Here is a 19,843-nt window from a genome sequence, read left to right as displayed (position 1 = left end):
CCTAAAGCCACCCCGGTTGACGGTACTTACTTACTTAAACACATTATAATCATGAAAATTAAGTGTAAAAGTCTGTACCATCATAACCTTGACTATCTTCATTAGTTTCTGTTGACCCCCAAGGTTCAATAACCGGAAAAATGGATGGAAGTGAAACTTGTCAACAACGCACTATCTTCATAGTTCATCACCTACTCCAAAAATCTTCTATTATTTTCTGGAGAAAGTCGAACTTTCCTCATATTTCAATAATAATGAAATGATTCATAATTATTAGAAATATCTTCGGTAAAGAAAACTGTATGATGATATTCTGAAAAACTTCCAGGTCAATTGGTATGAAAGGTTTAAGTACTCATCATAAATCGTAAAACAGTAGTGCTCAACAAGCCATCGTTTGATGCAAAATTTAATCCTTTACCAACTATTATATATTCTGTGCCTTTACAAGAAGGTAAAAATTAAATAAAAACTGGGTACGTAGCCAAATGCACAAATGCTCACAATGATATTTAATTTTGTTTCGTATGTATCTATCTCTATCGCTCTTGCGTATTGGCGCGACAGAGCCAGACTGCAATTTTGTCGGCGTCTGGCGTCGACGATTGCCATTCGGCGACGCCGGCTGGTAACAGATATATTTTACTGGAAAACTTGCAATATTAATACTCAATCATTGTCATGTTCAAAAAATATTATTTCAAATTATTGACTGGGATTAATCCATGTCAATAAAATTGAAAGTCACTGAACATGGTGGCCGTGTTCTGCTGTATTTTCTCCCGAGTGTATGGACCATCTGAAATAAAAATGAACAGTTTAATCACTAACCCATACTTAGAATGACCCAGTCACTGAAGATAACTGTTATTGTGCAACTGCTATACTACCACTGGGGAAGAGTAAGTACTTAAGCGAGTTGTCTAATGTCGCCTGCGGTATTTTCGGACCAATACGACCATCAAACCTTCAAGAAAAGAGCGTACACGTACACCCATCTTACAGGCCGGCAACGCAACTCCAACACTTCTGATGTTTCGGGTGTCCATGGGCGGCAGTGACCGTTAACATCAGGCGACCTGTCTGCTATAAAAAAAACATTTGCATATCGCTCAACAAAACTTGACTTCAGTGTGGACGGACAGCATCGGTGCGGTGGACGGATATAGTTCATCTCTGTCGCCAAAAGTTAGCCTAATAGAATGTACTAATATGTATTCTGTGCTAATAGGTACCTGGTCTACCGCACAGGGTGTCTTCGCTTACTTTCCGTAAAGATCGAAAAGCAACTATCGATACCCTGTCACGTACTATTATAGAAGAGTGATGAAATATTTTAAAGAGTTTCGTTGACATGGCGGTTGTGACTTTTGCAAAAATGGCGTGCTCTAGACCAAGACTCACATTCCCTTACAGAGCCAGAGAAACAAGTCCAATTAGTAAGCAGCTAAGCGATAATCCTCTTACCTATTTTGATCCATTGGTTGGCGGGTTTCCCAGCGTCGCTCCTGGCAGCCACAATGGCTTCTCGGAGTGCGAAAGCAACCGCTACTGACATACAAATTGGAGGTTCACCGATGGCTGTAAGTAAAACACATTGGATTGTATCGTTTGTCATCATTCTCGGTTTTTAAACTCTATTATTCTTCTTCATTGTGTTATGCCAGTATTTTACCATGGCGCTGGAGAACCTGGGGTTCGCATCGACAATTTATTTTCAATTAATACTTTTTCAACTAATTACAGTGTAATTTACGTAATTTAAAAAGTATCGCGACAGTTTAAGGATGACTCGAGGTAAACTGGGCCGAGGCTTGGCCAATACCTTCCAGCCCTTCGTTTTCTATATTCTGCCTTAGATAACGATATGTCGGGCACCTGCCGGGTCTACCGAATCCGGAAACTTTTTTGTTTTAAGTTACACTTACATTTGGCGCCAAGAATTCTAGGCTCAGAATACGACTTGTTCCGGAAGTACACCCTGAAGTCTTGCGGGATGTCTCTGGCCTGCGGCACGTGGTAGTTCCAGGTGCGATCCGTTAGAAGTTCGCCGGTACGAGGATCGATGACCAGCTGCTCGCACGTCCAGTAGCCTAGGCCCATGATGAAGGCACCTTCCACCTTGGGAAATTAAGACAACAGATTCTTAAACCATGATTAGGTTCATCTGCGAAGACATAATGCATCATTAAATGGTAAAGATTTCTTTCCCTCACTAGCTTGGAAACACGTGTTTTGTCCTTTAATACCAGCGGGTAAAAACGCATTTTATCCAATAGTGGATAAATTAATTTGACGTTGAATAAAGTCAAATGTATACATACATACATACATATAATCACGCCTGTGTCCCATGAAGGGGTAGGCAGAGCAGAGTCAAATTAACTGCTTTAAAATTGATAAAAGTAGGTGAATCTAGCAATAAAGATGATTTACCACCTGTGGAACTACTGGAAGCAGTGATAAACGCATTTTTTGTGTTGTAGTTTCTCGCTATAGTGAGGGGAAAACATAGAACTTTATTTATATAGAAGAAACAAGTTCATCTATTTGTATAGGGGCCGAGCGTGTCAAATTTTGTACTGAAGTTGTTTCTTGCCTGTAATTTTAAATATGTCTCAGGCTCTTGATTGTTCATAATTTTTGTGTTGTTGCAATTGAATATCACGTAACGAGGCATTTTTTATGTTTTGATTGACTTCAACTTACAAAAATTGACGCCCGAAAGCAGCAAGCTGCGATTAAAAACGGACAACTCAGTGGATTTCACTGAGTTCATTTGACACGCTAAGTAGATACGTTTGCTTGATCTATGGTATATATGACATCTGTGGGGGAAAAGTTTTGTGTTACACTCGGGTGCAAATGTATTTTACTTCTCGTGTGTTAAAAAACTCGCAAGTTCAGGATTATATTCTCGAACCACTCGCTTCGCTCGTGGTTCAACTATAGAATCCTTTCACTTGCTCGTTTTTCAATTCCACACTCGGTGTTAAAATACAACTTTGCCCCTTGTATAACAAATAACTATTACAAGATAAGAGGGAATAAAAATGGCTTACTTGTCCAATATCTATCTCAGGGCTGACGCTCTGTCCAGCGTCTTCCAACACGTCGACGCGTATCACCTCCCACTCTCCCGTCAGCACGTCCACCTCCACCTCAGCCAGCGTCACCCCATACACGTCCACTTTCTGCGTGTCAGCCATCGTCACGAACCCGTGAGTCTGCAGGTCCACGTTAGCGTTAAATGCTGCATTCGTTAACGCTTCCCAAGTCGCTCTTGGATTATCTTTCCTTATAGGCGCTAACCGGATCAACAGCTCTTCACAACACCGCTGAACACCGATCCCAATATTTATCGACGTCAGACTTCCGCCAGAAATAAACCCATTTGGATTTATTATAGTATTATTCCCCTTAATCTGGATTTTATCTATTGATATTCCTAGAAAATACGCAGCGATTTGAACAGCTTTTGTATTCAGACCTTGACCCATTTCTATTCCTCCATGAGTTATCATTACACTTCCATCGTCATGGTAAACTGATAATGTTATATCAAAATATTGTCCACCAAAAGGCTGCCATCGTAGAAAGGAAGTTCTCAAGCCCCTCTTCTTCCACCTGTTCTGACTGTTAAACTTATCAACAAACGCTCTTCTTTCATCATATTGTCCTTCCAATTTAATTCTGTCTACTTGTTCTCTCAGCTCTATATAAGCAGGATCTAAGTTCCGCAATCTAACTTCTATAGGGTCTTGTGATAACTCGTATGCGATGCGCTCCAAGATGAATTCTGCTGACGCTATAGCTTCCAGAGTTCCTGAAGAATAAATACTTCATATTTGAATTAATTACTAATCTTATTGCATATAACGAACATCGTTAAAAAAGCAGATCTCATACTTTAAAGCATTTATACCTTCAGGCAAATTAGGCCAATAACCGTGGTGAAAAGACCTCGATCCATAGTATACCCTCACGAACAGCAAAGTGGAGGAAATTCCGAAGTATGTAGATACTTTCGTTATTCTCACCTGGTGACCGACACCACGTGTTACTCGCAGTGTCCGTCGTGACATTAAACACTTTATAGTCGAAGCGCGCCTTTTCATAGCAGTTGTTGAAGACGTCCAAGGTCGCCAGAAACAGTGGCTCGTCAACAATGTAGCCGTGGTCCATGTAAAGGTTCTCATTGCAGTATTGGATTCTGCCTGTAGCGTCTACTGCAACCTGCAATGAAAAAATTGAATTATAAAGACAGAATAAAAGATTAGGACTCAAGTTGACAAGTTCAAGTTTTTCTTCATAATAAACCAGGCTTTAAGAAACACTTTCAAAGATCCCTCTAGGTCGATAAAATCTGCCATTGGCATTTAAACCTCAATGTTATACCCGAAAGTATTAGACAAACCTCATATTCAGTGGAGCATGGCAGTCGCTTCCCCACAGCATGACTCTGCGTCTTGAGGGATAATATGATCCGGCAAGGACGGTTCAGCTTGTGGGTGACCAGAGCGCTGGCCACAGCTGCTTGGTTTCCTCGGGAGATCTTTATCCCGTATGCTCCACCTAAGCGACGCACGTGTATATCTATTCTGCAAGGATTTATAACTGTTAATGAATTGATGTTACAAGTAAACAAGAAGTTTATCCAGCCTTCACCATGACATCTCGCTCGTCTTCTTTTCTTTGATATATGAAATCTATTTCAGTGCCTACGAGTTTTAAGATTAGAAAAAATGTGATTTAGAGGTAATTAGCACAAACAACAATTTCATTTTTAATATTTCTATTTGTCTGTTGGTTTAAAATATTACCAGTTCAAATAACGGATTTCATAAGTAGGTACCTATAACATTACATACATTACTTTACAAGTAATAGGGAACTTACTTATTTTCCGGCATCTTGAGAGCCCGCGATATCATATACTGCACCCCGTCCATATGCTGCGTAGTGCAATGAACTTCCAAACCTTCCTCAGTTGGTTTCGCCACACTCACTAGCACTTCCATACAAAAATGCGTCTGTTGGTATATCGTCTCTTCACCCTTTATTACTTTAGTAACATCTGATCCTCTACTAGTAGCTGGGACTGCTTGTCCCAATTTAGTCCTGTTTGTATCTTTTTTCGCCACTTTTATATCAATCACCGGTTTTTTAACATTCTTGTAGCTAACTTTAACAAGTTTGGCGGCGTACTCTGCAATAGATCGGGTCTCAGCAACTAGGATTCCAATAACTTGGCCGTTGTATTTGACGGGACCAGAGCAGAATAACTCTTCTTGGGCAAGGAAGAAAGGGTTGTCTCCTGGGGTGAAGGAGTTGACTCCTGGAATATCTTTTGCTGAGTAGAAAGCTACTACGCCTGGGTGATGCTGGAATTTCAAAAGCTGTTAGTTATTATTTTGCGTTGGTCCTACTCTTAGACATAGAATATAAGGAAGATAATAACAATTATGTGTAATTTAATAATTAAAGTGAACGAATTATTAACATAAAGCTGTGTGGATTTTATTGAACATAAAATAGTCACTTACCAGAGCTTCACTGGCATCAATGTGATCGATCTCACCAACTGGTACTTTAGCCAGAACAAATTCACCAAATACTTCGCGCGGGAGGCCCGGTAGGTCTTCCGTATAGGAGCTTCACCGGAGCACTGGATCTATGTGGAAGTAAATAAAATTTAATAATAAAAGACAAACTATATACATACATTCACGCATTTATCTCATAAAAGGGAAGGCTGAGCACATGAAACTACTCAAGTTTCTAGGCAACTAAGGGGTTGCAAGAAAACGAAAATTATGACATTGCAGAGACAAGTTGTCAGCCTCTCGCCTACGTCGCAATTTAACCCGTATCCTATAGTCGACTTCTACGACACCACTCACTCATGTTATTCATTCACTCATATTATTAAATTAAATCGGGACTTAATCGGGATTATTTGCTGGAGTCAGGACCTCAGGACCAAAACACTGGATTGAACTGCATAAGTCCTTTCAACTGAACGTCTGATGTTAGGAATCCGTAAAAATAATTATATATAAACATTGTGTTGTTGTTACTTACAAGTGCCTCAACTTTCTCAATGGGCTGATTAAGCGGCCACAGCATAGGGTTAGTGGTGAAGATCTGCTTGCCGTCGGAGACGGGGCGAGTCTTGCTTAGGACGATCCCACCAGATGCGTACTTAGGAGACACGATGTTACCGGGGCTTAGTGACAGAAGACCCTGGTGAAAATGTTCGATTTAAGATGATAAATAAATAACCACTAGCAGTCCAACTTCATTCAGATACAATTCCAGATATACTTATCCAAGATAGAAATGAAACTCACATCATATGTACTATGTATTTTGCACCGTTTGATCGTTGCTTTGAAGTTAAAGGATGCCTCACAATAGACCAATCACATCAGAAATTACGGCATGATCCGCATGATCAACAATCAGCCATCATCGAAATTTCAGACATGTAAGACCAGACTCCTTGGCCGAGCCAAGCCCAAAATTTTGAAAATTACATTTTGGGATTGTTGTATGAATATAATTTATATTTTTGTCAATATTTTTGTTTTATGATACCAAATGATACTTATTAAAATGTCTTCAAAAGAATAACCAATGGTCGCATATCAGACATCAGAGATGATCCTACACATTTTATCATGATACCTTATAAAACAAATTGACAGCAAGATCCCTCCTATATTTGGCAGAAGGTTCGGGAGGGTTGTCTTCTACCGCCAGCTCCTGCGTGAGGACTTTGATGGCGCTCTGTAGGGTGTCGTTGGAGAACAGCAGTCTTCCAAGAAGAAACCTAAAGGAGCGAAGGTAATAAGCATGATTAAGAAACTATTAGCGACCTACTATTAAAAGTTCGTACACGTAATCAAGAACATAAGTTTTCGAGATTTTTAACAGATATTGTAAACCAGGCATGACGCCTGACGATGAACTAATGAGATCAGGGGCGTTCAGTTTAGATTGAGAGAAAGGGACACAGCTATAGCAGTTACATAGCTCCGTCCTCTCTCTCAACCTAAACTGAACGGCTTTAGCATGTCATGGTAACTCCCCAGATCACCCACGGATAGCATCAGAGGGGAAGTCCTTTATAGGCGCTCTTTTCTTGAAGGTCGTATTGGTTTCGGAATACCACAGGTGATAGTCGTTCAGCTTTGTTTCAACTGTGATTCACTCAAGAATCTGAACGTCTGTCAAATTACACAGCTTGACAATACTGGTACTTCCTCCTACAATTAACTGTAAGATACAAGTAATTTTAAGTTTGCTAAGTTTTTACATGATCAGAATTTTAAATGTATGTTACCTCTCAGTATTCTTAGCGTGGACGAAGTGTGGAGAAAGTCCACCGAAGACCATGCGAGCTAGACACACGTGGTCTTGTGGAGCGCAGAACTTGTACAGGAAAGCGGCGTTGACTATGGCGTGAGCGTTTTGAGCGCGAGGCATTATCTGTAAAATGATTTAGATCGTAATCTTAAAGTTTTCAATAGGAAATGTTTGCGGCTAGGTAGGTTTTGATACCTTTGCTGTGTAACCGATTATTTCAAGTTGAATTAAGGTCAATGGATAACTAATGAAAGTTTTTTTTTACCTTAAATGAGACGAATTTGTAAGATCGACTCAGAGGCGGGAGCAAGACGTTCAAGATGATTTTACCCCTCATGTTCACTCGGAGAAACTCTTCAGGCGTCACTGCTATGTGCACTCCGTAATGGTCCACTGAAATATAAAAATTATGTTTATTACAGGTGCTTGTACATTTTCTTCTTTTTCTGATCCAGATTTGATTTGAGTAGTGATGGACTATAACGAGCGGTCTGGCTCAGTCGGTAGGGCGTCATCCATATATTACGTCACAGTGTAAGGGGGGGGGGGGCGGTCATACTAAATGTGACAATCCCTGTTAAAGGGATACAAAAAAGCGTGACATAGGGGGGAGTCCAAAAACCTGAAATTTGGTGTGACGTAATATGTGGATGATCCCTAGTGACCCTGCCTGCTAAGCCGCGGTCCTGGGTTCGAATCCCGGTCAGGGCATTTATTTGTGTGCAGATGAGCACAGATATTTGTTGAGTCAGTCATGGATGTTTTCTATGTACTTATTTATATGTATTTATCTATTTAAGTATGTATATCGTCGCTTAGCACCCATAGTATATACATATACAAGCTTTGCTTAGTTTGGGGCTAAGTTGATCTGTGTAGGGTGTCCCCAATATTTATTTATTATTTATAGTGTTTGCTACAATATATATTTGCACTGCTATAAAAACCCAAGTTGAACGTCTATTATGAAAACCAACAAAATGAGGGCAGCACCAGTGTGCACCTAGCGAAAAACCTAAGTTTACAGTTTAAATTAAACTCGATATATCCACGCACTCCAGACTCCAGATAAGAATCTTGATAGAATTGACAGTAAGATGGACGGATGGATAACTAATTGATAAACTAAAAAAACTTACCTATAGTAAGGTATGCTCCAACAGTTTCAAGCAGAAGGAATATATCCGACTGGAACTCATTGTGTTGATGTTTGATCATCAAATTGCCGGCGATGGTCCCCAGCTGAAATTAAGTTGCAAAAGATTGCGCAGGTACTTTTATAATTTACTAGCTTCTGCCCGCGGCTTCGCACGCGTCAGAAAGAGACAAAAAGTAGCCTATGTCACTCTCCATCCCTTCAACTATCTCCACTTAAAAAATCACGCCAATTAGTCACTTCGTTTTGCCGTGAAAGACGGACAAACAAACAGACACACACACTTTCTCATTTTTAATATTAGTTTGGATAAGGAAGTAGGTACTTATTTATATTGTTAAATTAGTATTTATCGCGCATAGCAGCCGTAGCCACTATTGAAGAACAGAAAAACAACTTGATTCCAATACGAAATAGCGCTCAAAAAAACTTCAAATTCAATTATTTTTTCTTTATCATTTGATTAGACAAATGTGTGGCTGGTGTGTTAGAAACTAAAACATCTTACTAAAATTTTACACTTTTGGCATGTTTTTCGCACATCCGGTCATTCATAAAACAAGAGGGATTGGAGACATTTGTTTCGCTGTTTTTGGATACCGCAAAAACAAATTAAATTCTAACTCTGCGATACGTCCGTATTTAAATTCCAAACATATGCACTATCATCAGTCATCACGGAGTTTAATTAAAAGTGGCGAGTGACTTGACAAAAACTAGTCGTAAGATAGAGATTAAACATTTCTAAAAAATCTAAATAGCGGTCATTGACCGGCGGCAATGCATAGATTTCGCTTACATTTCTAACGGGTATAATATATGCAACCAAAGTGTCTGGTTTTAATATTTATGTTTTCGTCTGCATGACTAAAACTTTCGACTAAACGTGACATAAGTATTTCGAACATAATAAGTCGCGTTTTGGCTTTTACGCCAATTGAACCCAAACCCAAATGTATATGCAAGACGACTGCAACAAAGTTTTTATATAATGTTAATGGCATAAATAGTACTCTGTTGTACCTAATCTGCTGACAGTGCTGACTATAGCTCTGCTCTTCTGAAGTTGTAATGTGAATTGAACCTAAACGAAGACGATTCGCTTCCGCTTTGTGTGGTAGGGCACAGCACAGCGGATATCGTCTCGCTCGAATCTAGAGCAGAGCCCAACTGGGGAAGTACCTCCGCCTTACAGAAGACCGCAGCCAAATAGCACTAGACCCTACTCATAGTGTTGTGTTCCTGCCGGTGAGTAAGGCTGCCAGAGCTCAACGAGGGTGCGGTGTGCTGATGACGGGAGGACTTACGGAACTAACTTGTTCCGTCTATTGTCCTTTGAGTCGTCGGCAACCCGAACCCTCCTTGGAACTTGTACACTCCTTTTTGCTGTGTACTTAACACAACACACATTGTACTTAACACAGCAAAAGGGGAGTGTACAAGTTTCTAATGGGGTGGCAACGCGCATGTGACACTGTTTGAGTTGCAGGCGTCCATAGGTTACGGTGACCGCTTTACATCAGGCGGACCGTATACTTGTTTGCCACCGACGTTGTATTAAAAAAAATCTCTAAATAAGGCCAGTAGTGCCTCTATTTGGCTAAATAGCGCGAGCATAAGAAAGGATTTTTTTTTAAATTATTGAATTCTTCGTTCATTCGTTCGGATAATATGAATAAGATCTTCAGAAATAAGTGCTATTTATACAGAACAGATTCAAGTTGCTAAGCAAACCGCAAGCGCACGGGTAGAGCCATGGTAATAAGACTGAAAAAAATGTAGAAGATAAACGTATTATTTATTCACTTACATTTCTAACAGGAATATGCGCAACCAACAACATATGCTCTCTCAACTTCTCTAGGTACCAGAAGGAGTCCGCAGAATTTGCTAGTTCCTGGAATATATCCATAGTCTCAGTCAGGTGTTACCAGCACCAAGCACCAGGTTTTGGTCGAAATGGTAGCCTTTGAGCTCCTGGACGTTGCTGATATCAATGAGGAGTCGGGGTATTCGTCGATGGGGTACACTCCTAAAAAACATAGAGATTTGTTTTAATAATTTGTTACCCTGGAAAATTAACCATAATTATGGCAGTTGCATATTCTCGTATTTTAGGCCCAAAATTTTAGAATTTATAAGTCATAGTTTCAGACCTCATACCAACTTTACGAAAGAAGTGGTATTTTCTATAGAAAAAAACGCTGGAAACTTTAGTCATCTTTAATGGAAACTGCTCACCTATCTTTTGATTTCATGGTAAATTTCAATATTATTTGATATAGATATAGATATAGATGTTTACTGGTAAAATATTCACATTTACACGTCAATTATTTACATACAATGATTATTTAGAAAAAAATCACATTTCACATTGGGTATTCTAAGTAATGCAGACACACATATTACATTAGTAGGTACACGATCCAGTCAATGACCCGTAGGTATCAAGGAACTCATCCAAAGTATAGCAAGCCATTTCGAGTAGGATGGATTTTGACTTACTTTCTTACTTACTGTACTTAACTAGCGCGATAACCCGAAATGAGTTTTAGCCTCCAACACAAGATCACGCCACTTCGCTCGTTCTTGAGCGGTATCGCGCTAGTTTTCGCCGACGGACTTACGGAGGTCAATCTATGACTGGACCATGCTAATTTGTGTGAAAAACCTGTCCATCTAATAAATGTCGCATAATGTCCTCACCCTTAGCAGTATTTCCAGCAACGAACATGTAGCTATCCTCTCCTTTCTTCCGCAGCACTTCAAATACATCAGCAACGGACTGCACCCTGAACCAGAACTTGCCGTCTCTCAGCTGAATCTCTATCCTCTCGGGTAGCTTGAGGTCTTCTGCCTCGACTAGGCACCAGTCACTTTCGCTGCACTTGCTATTAAAAAGGACAAAAAATAGTGTTTAATTAGCCTATCTGAAGTTTCACCTACCAAAAGACTGACGATGATGTCAGCACTCAGCAGTCGCCCAAGAGACTCTGCCAAGAGTAAACAGAAGATAATTCATAAATTAAATTAGACACTCGCATATTATGTACATATAAGAATCAGAGTATAATAACGATATATTCTATCCTGGCCCCGTAGCGTCGCAGAAATGCCATTCGGCTACGGGACCCTGACTCTGACTTATCACCACACTGCAATATAAATTGGGCCTATGTCTAGTATTACCGTTGAGTATTACATTTTACAAATTCGTTCACACCAAAGACTTTTCTTTTCTGCAGACAAGTCAGTTGTTATTAATGGTACATTTAACATCAAACTGTGTTCTTTTCTTAGTATTATCTGATAGATTAACGAACAATATTTTCACATGCAAAGATTCAGCCAGTATATCTAACCATTTGCAGCCATTTGGAAGCCAATGTATTTTGAAAAAAGTTAAGATTGTCAAATATTTTGACGCGTACCTCTTACGACAAGTTTCACCATTCTTCTTACAAATAGTAAGTTCTTCTATATCAAGTATGTCCTCTTTTGGCGCGTCGCTGGCGAATTTCTTGAAAGCCTCCAGGATGGGTCGGTAGCCGGTACATCGGCAGATGTTGCTGCCTAAAGACTGCTCTATCTCCAGCATTGTTAGCTTCTCTTTACTCTGCAGGAGACTGGAATATATTAAAAGCAATTTGAAATAGCAGAATGATAGGCATTGTCTCATAAATGAATAATTTTTTTTTGACATTACTTATTTTTGATTTATTATTTGTTTGTTTGTTTATAATGTTTTAATTGTTGTATGTTTCTAATGTTTTGACATGTAATTTTGTATAGTATAAAGTGACTTGTATATATGTAATAAATAACCTAACTTTTAAGCGCTTGGTGTTTACTGTAAGCTTATTTGTGAAATAAATTGAAATTGAAATTGAATTGCATTATGGGGTCAGAGAACATAATAAAATTGTTATTCCTGTTATATCAGTTACTCTTCAATAACAAAATTAATAACAGTGATTTCAATTTGATTGATAAAATTGATTGCAAAAGTAGGAGCAAAGGATCAATCTCCATGGAAATTTTGAATTTCGCGCCATTTTTTAGTGCAACGATTTGGTCGACTGTCTATAAAAACCAAGTGATAGACGTAGGTATAAATGTTTAAGACGTTTGTTTCTAATTAACTCAATTTATTTTGGTCCTAGGTAACATAATATACCTAAGCTAATAGTTGAGAAAAATAAACCAAACTGACAAACAAGTCAAGGTCAACCAGATATTCTTACATAGAAATTTGTTGCTGTTTTATCATTTTACGACCTTGATGTCCTTGATCGCTCATGACGATCGATGCATGCAATGAAATTATAAAAAATTATGCAGTTATAAAAACCTAACCACAACGATATAAATTGAGAAAACTCCGACATAGTGGACTAATTTCCATCAAAGATGGATAAAAATAAAAATACTCCCGACTAATGCAGCAAAAACTGAATCTGAATTGGTTCATCTATTCAGGCGCAATACGATGCCACAGACATACACGCACAAACAGACTGCAGAGAGACACGTCAAACTTATAACACCCCGTTGTTTTTGCGTCGGCTATTTGACTCAAAGACTCGAAAGTATGGAACCACCAAGAATGCTAGAAAATGAACGTTAAATCTATAACAACACAAGAATTCGTAACATGCACATTACAAACTAGGCAAATTGTTCTACCTTGACCAGCCCCGTACGGTAGCCGAATTTAGTCTGAATCATCTGAATGAAATGAAATGTAGTCTGGCTCAGTCACGCCAATACGCAAGAGCGATAGAAATAGATAACTACGAAAGAGATATTATAGTGAACGGTTGTGCATTCGGCTACGCATACAGGGATATATTTTTTTGGCTTTCAGCTGCGTGCAACTTCAGCTGTCTTTAACATTGTATAGGTAATAATTTCAGAACTGATACATAATGCATCAGAGTGATCAATTGAGGAATTATCGCGCTGCCTTGTGCGAGGAATTAATAGATGATCCTTTTAATTATGGTTTGTGCAATGCCGAAGCAATTTAGAGATGATGGTAATTGATTTACAATTAAGTATATGTGAGTGTGTTTAGCAAAACGTCCCACTTTGTCGGTTACCATTAAGGCAAGATTTACTTTTTATCTTCATATGAATAAACTGGCAAAGCGGCTTTATAGCAATCGACAAAGTGGGACGTTTTCCCGTGCACACTCACATGGTCTTGTTACTTATTAGGTGTTGTATTGGAATCGCGTGATGTCTATATGAAATAATACACTAAGGATGTCTGTCCCATCACGGAAACCATTGGGTATGCCCTTGAAGAGGCGTGCGCGAAGCTGAAGCCAACACGTAGAGGCCCTTTTGACAGTTTAATGAACTGTAATGGGTGCACCCAAGGGATGACATAGAGATGGGATGCATGCAGAGGCAGCCACCGCAAAGGTGTAAAGACTTTGAGAGTTGATAGAATCTAAATTGAACTATGTAATTGGATGAAAGTTATGGACAAAAACTTGGCTATGGGATAAAAATTAATATAAGAATTATTATTATGTAGGTATTCATATTATTCATATTCATATTCTTTATTTGTATTGATCATACATTGTCATGGTTTCATACATTCATAGTACTTAGGTATTAAACAATAATAATTAGTATAAGTAGGTATGTCAGAAATGTGTAAGTAAAATTTAAAAATAAAAGTTAAGAATAAAATTTAAAAATAAAATTTAAGAATAGAATTTAAAAATTAAATTAGTTATCAGGTACTAAGATTTGATGTTGGCACGTTCGGTGATGGGCTTAGAATTTCACCAGTTTCACCATCGCCTTTCCTCCTGTGGGTGTCGTAGAAGTCGATTGTGGGTCTGTGGGCCATGGGTTCAGTAGGTACAGTCGAATTCATAAATATGTGTACATTTTTTCACCTTGTTGCGACGAGTTAAGGTGAAAAACTCTACACATATTTATGAATTCGACTGTACATAGGTGATAGGCTAGAATTCACTGCAATATTACAATTTCGTTTTCTTTGTTCCAAAAGATGTCCAGGATTGTGGACAAAAGGATAGCACAGGGAGAGCGAGACCAAACAACCGGCTTCCAGCTAAAATATATATTGACAACTAAAAACATCAAACGAGAAAACAAAAATATATACATAAACGTCATTGTAAAAAACCATAAATAAAAGGTATAAAAAGTATAAAGATATACAGCCTATCGTCTGCGACATCTTTACACATACGGATGCTGAGCAATAATGTGTTATCCCACATGCATTTTGCAATCAGATGTCAACTCAAAAATTTGACGATTAAAGTTGACATTTTATTGCAAAATTCATGGGGAATAACACATTATTGCGTATCAGCATCCTTTTATTACATCTATAAGTCATCTAAGTCATTATCCTCCTTACTTTATCCCGGAATTTGCCACGGCTCATGGGATACTGGGACCCCAGACCCCAGCTTTGACAACTAATCCCAAGATTTGGCGCAGGCATTAGTTTTTACGAAAGCGACTTCCATCTGACCTTCCAACCCGAAGGGTAACTAGGCCTTATTGTAATTAGTCCGGTTTCCTCACGATGTTTTCCTTCACCGAAAAGCGACTGGCAAATATGAAATGTCATTTCGCACATAAGTTCCGAAAAACTCATTGGTGCGAGCTGGGGTTCGAACCCGTGACCTCCAGATCGAAAGTCACACGATCTTACCGCTAGGCCACCAGCGCTATACACATACATCTGATAAGTAATTAAGTACAACACACTTAATTTGCATTTAATTTAAAAAAAAAACCGGTTCTTATCATTATCAGGTATACAAAACTCCATCCACGTATTTAGCGATAGTTGAATGAATGGTATTGTTTTTATACTACCTATTTTTATTGCATACTGTACATAGTTTAAGATAAGAGTTACTAACCGTATTATGGAACCTGTTTTCCGAATTAAATGTGCTTTTTTTTATTGATTTCCGTTAACTTTAAGCGAAAGTCCTTTAGGTCAAATTACCCTTAATTTCTCTAAGAAACTAGTGTCTTTGCTCTTACTGTTACAACGATGGTTGTCTCGGCGGGTTAAGAATGTTAAGATAGTAACATTATAAATGTTGTTATGTGGGCCATTTTTTTTTTCAAAGTTAACCGCACCACCCCACCCCACTTTTTTGTATCATGCGTAAAAAATACGCGATTAATACTCAGAATCGCGAGGTCTTTCGATTCTGACAGAAAAAAATAATGTCCTAAAATTTCATGCATTTTTTCGAACCTTCCATTCCGTTACCGCCATACAAAATGTATGAAAATATGGTAACAGAATAGGAAATAAACACAAGACACTTTTTCTTCTATTAGAAGAGTTCGCGACTCTTAGTGGAATCCACATAAAAATTTCCAAATGCAAAAAAAGGTGGGGACTTTTCTCTGCAGCTGACTGTACAAGATCTTGAACTCACGTCAGCGTTAAGACGCCGTCATGTGGATCGCCGGTCTTGCCGAAATGACAATTGCCTACCGAAACCCAATCTGGTTCTGTCGCGCCAATACGGAACGGCGATAATGATAGATAGCTACGATAACAATTTTTGTGCATTTGGCTATGTACCCTGTTGAATCGCGCGGCAGGCGCGCGCTCATCTGAATTTTACTTCTAGCCTAATTAAATGGCAATCACTGATTTCTGCAGATAGAAGTACTTAAAACCTTACCCATACATAGCCATGACCCAACCAGGCGAGCAGTACCCGCACTGTGTCCCGTTGAGCTTGGCGAGGGTCGTCTGCAGCGGGTGGTAGCCCTTCAGACGGTTCCCGATGTCCTCGATCGTGGTTATCTCCCCAGTCTTGACATGATGTCACGGATACAAGACACTGAAATGATAATGCTATTCTGAATGGAGGGACTTCAATATTAATTTCTTTGATATACAATTATAGACGCATTAAAATCCAAAATGTTATGAATTATGTACCTATGATTTTTCTAATATAACATAGTGAGCTTTGAATAAACAAAAAAGGATGTATTGATGAACTAGATATTGTCTATCAAATATAAATAATGAGGTGCCAACATGAGAACCCTGAGGAACTCCTACATCAGTATTATGAGATTAATATTTCAATACCCAGCTTGAATACCCAGTTTCAATACCCAGTTTTCGCATTTAATAAACAACAATTTTTAAAGCTTTTTTAGTTGACATATTATGCAGACTGGGTATAATGTGACCTTTATTCGACATAGCACTCATACTCAAAGGTCAATGAAAAGTCATCAGGAACTTATACTTACGTAATTTTGCTCACTGAGTTGCCGGTGCTTGTTGTCTGCTGATGTAATGAATGAACCAGTTGAAAGCCCACGTGCTTGGTACCAATGCTGGACTGTGTAAACAATTTCAAGTAGCAAAGACGTTACATAGAACGACTTTTATGAAATTAGAGTAATTAGACACTTAAGGAACTACTTACAGAGTTGACAGCATCGAATGAACTTTGTGCTGAACAAATCATTGCCCACGAAACAGTGTTTCAGAAGCAGTAGTTTCTTATACGTCTTCTGAGAATACAAGTTATTCATCCTAAGTTGGTACTTACTTAACAGTTGACACTTATTAATTAGTTGAGGAGAAGGTAAGTACTTTGTGACATCGCATCGCTTGCAAAGCAGCATCTTTGATTTTCTCAAACTCGTTGTGCACTACTACAGCAGGCACAGTTCTTATCTGATCTCGTATCCCACTGTTCACATATTATACCTCTGCCACACTATGCCTCGCACTGACCTCTCGCGCTGCCGCGATGTTGCCTTCCCCGGCCACACACTGCCCTACTCGCGCGATTATCGCACTAGGTTGTTGCCGTCCCTTTGACTCGCGCCAAAAAAGCGACAAAATAGAGAGCGGTGGGCATGACGAGGAGCATGACGAGGGGCATGACACACTATGCCTCTGCCTGCTTCCCTCACTACATCCCACGCCGCTCGGCGAATGTGTGGCAGAGGTATTAAGTATTTAAGAAGTTAGAGTGCATCTTGGAGGTACTCACAGAGTTGACAGCGTGTGGTCTCTCGCCAGGTCTAGCAACAGCGACGACGCATGCGCTCGCAGCCGCCCTCGCGGCACATGTACTTGGTGCTGCGCAGCTCATTGTGCACGCGCAGGTACTCCAGCAGAGACAGGTCTGAGCTGATCTCACAACCCACTGTCCAAAAAATATTATTATTGAAACTTTGTTGAAGTGAAACTTCTAATGCGACTTTTAACCGACAGCGAGTAACACTCTATCAGTGTTACGTTGCGTGAAATACCGCTCACTCAGCGCATAACACTCTGTCAGTATCGTTGCACTTATTCAATTCATTAACTTATTCAGTCAGTGACAGAACAGAATGATTTTGAATGGTGGAATGGTTGGTTGGAATGCTTGTGTGGTTGTTGCTTTTATATTTAGATCGAGTGCAAAATGAGTTTATGTTTGGTTTTTCAATAATTTCAGCAAATAGTAATATAAAATATTTAAAACAGTAAAAAGAGGGACGTAACTAAATACAGAAACGTGATGACGGTCACTTGACAAAATGGTTTTGAGGTTATGTTACATTGCCTGCCAAAGTGGTAAAAAAAAACAGTTTACCACTTTGGCAGGCATTTTTTTATTTTTCACGCAAGAAAAGACATTTCTTTTGCATGACGTCGGTGGTTAATAAGCATAAGACCCGCCTGATGTAGTAGTGTTCTTAGCCTATGAAGTCCTGCAACTCCACAGGTGTTACATATGCGTTTCCGACCCTAAGACAAGGAACTCTTGACGTAACTGTCTTTATCGTCGATAGCAACTTAAGAATCTGGTTTAATTATGGTCTATGGTTACTTTTATTACCTACTATTTTTATATATGACGTGATTAGATCATAGATTTAAATCGTACCCAGTGTTTTACAATTACCGTACCACTGTACAATCACTATTATAACGTTCTTGGCCTAATGCAGCATCCAAACATGGCTATTGGACAATATTCGTAATGGTGTCTCTTTTATTTCCCTTGGATAGAGAGGCATCACGAATATTAAACTTGCTGAACCCCTACCCCTTGCTTGCCCGTGTGGTGACGGGTTAAGAATTTCACCACCCCCTTTCTTCCCGTGGGTGTCGTAGAAGGCGACTGTGGGATATAGGTTAAATTGTGGCATAGGCGAGAGGCTGGCAACCTGTCACTGCAATGTCACAATTTTCGTTTTCTTTCAACCCTTTAATTGCCAAGAGTGGCACTGAGACTTTTAGAAGGTTTCATGTGCTCTGCCTACCCCTTTATGGGATACAGCTTAGTCCTTCAGGATTGCATTTTTCATGTCACACAAAACGATAAATTTTAAGATAGCCACGAAAGTTTACAAAGTACAGTGTGACGCACACACTGACCAGTGGCTTATTTAACCACAATGACATTGACACTTCTTGACACTGACGATTCTGTACCTACGTCTGGGTTGGTAAGTGGTGGTGGTTTTTGTCAATGTTTAATTTTCTTGTATTACGTTACGTTTATGTTGTTTTCATATTTTCATTAAGTGAACATTATTTAGTATACAATTATGAACCTCCAGGGCTTTTGTTGCTGTTTTCTTTTTTTTGCAGTACATTTTTGTATTGCCAATATATAATGTGTTTATGTGACTGTTTGGTTTCTGAATAAACTAAAAAAAAAAAATCCTTGTTAAACCGGCAATGAACGGTGAAGTGTCACTGTCACGCGACAGTTGTCACTGATGTCTTGTCAACCCAGGCCAGTGGGGTTACACTTATTAGGATAGAAGCTAAGTTTGCCGTACATTTTCGTACAGCTTGATTTCAGAAAAGAAAGATGGATACACACCCGTAGACACACCACTAACCAGAGCGGGGTTAAACTAATAGAATCTAAGTTCGCCATACTTTTGGCGTACATAATCTTAGTGAAGAGGATAGACTATACACTGTGACACTGACCAGAGCGGGGTTCCCCGTTCCCAGGAGGAAACTGACGTGATCCATGACGCTGCACTGCTCGACTCGCGATATCTCAGTTGCCATTATAACTCATGGTTGCGAGCACAGACGGATAAGTATAACTAACGGGCCCGCTGGTGTTATTATACGTCTAAGGCAAAGACATATATATATATATATATATATATAACTCCGTATAGACAGATAAAGTCTAAGAAAAAAATTTACCTCAGTACCATACAGAAAATGGTATGGTGGCCTAGATGGCATTACACTTTTTGGGGTACGCCTAGCTAATGGCGCTACTATTAATATTT

At 39.2% G+C, this 19,843-nt stretch overlaps 1 pseudogene; it reads right to left on the bottom strand.

Moving 5' to 3' along the window:
* Nucleotides 1-496: 496 nt before the first annotated feature.
* The window catches only part of LOC125235152, a 23,314-nt pseudogene continuing 3,967 nt past the window's right edge, over nucleotides 497-19,843 (bottom strand).

The sequence above is a fragment of the Leguminivora glycinivorella genome, chromosome 17 (assembly GCF_023078275.1).
Source record: "Leguminivora glycinivorella isolate SPB_JAAS2020 chromosome 17, LegGlyc_1.1, whole genome shotgun sequence".
NCBI lineage: Eukaryota > Metazoa > Arthropoda > Insecta > Lepidoptera > Tortricidae > Leguminivora > Leguminivora glycinivorella.
The sequence above is the reverse complement of the archived record's forward strand: the minus strand, read 5'-3'. Positions and strand labels throughout refer to the sequence as shown.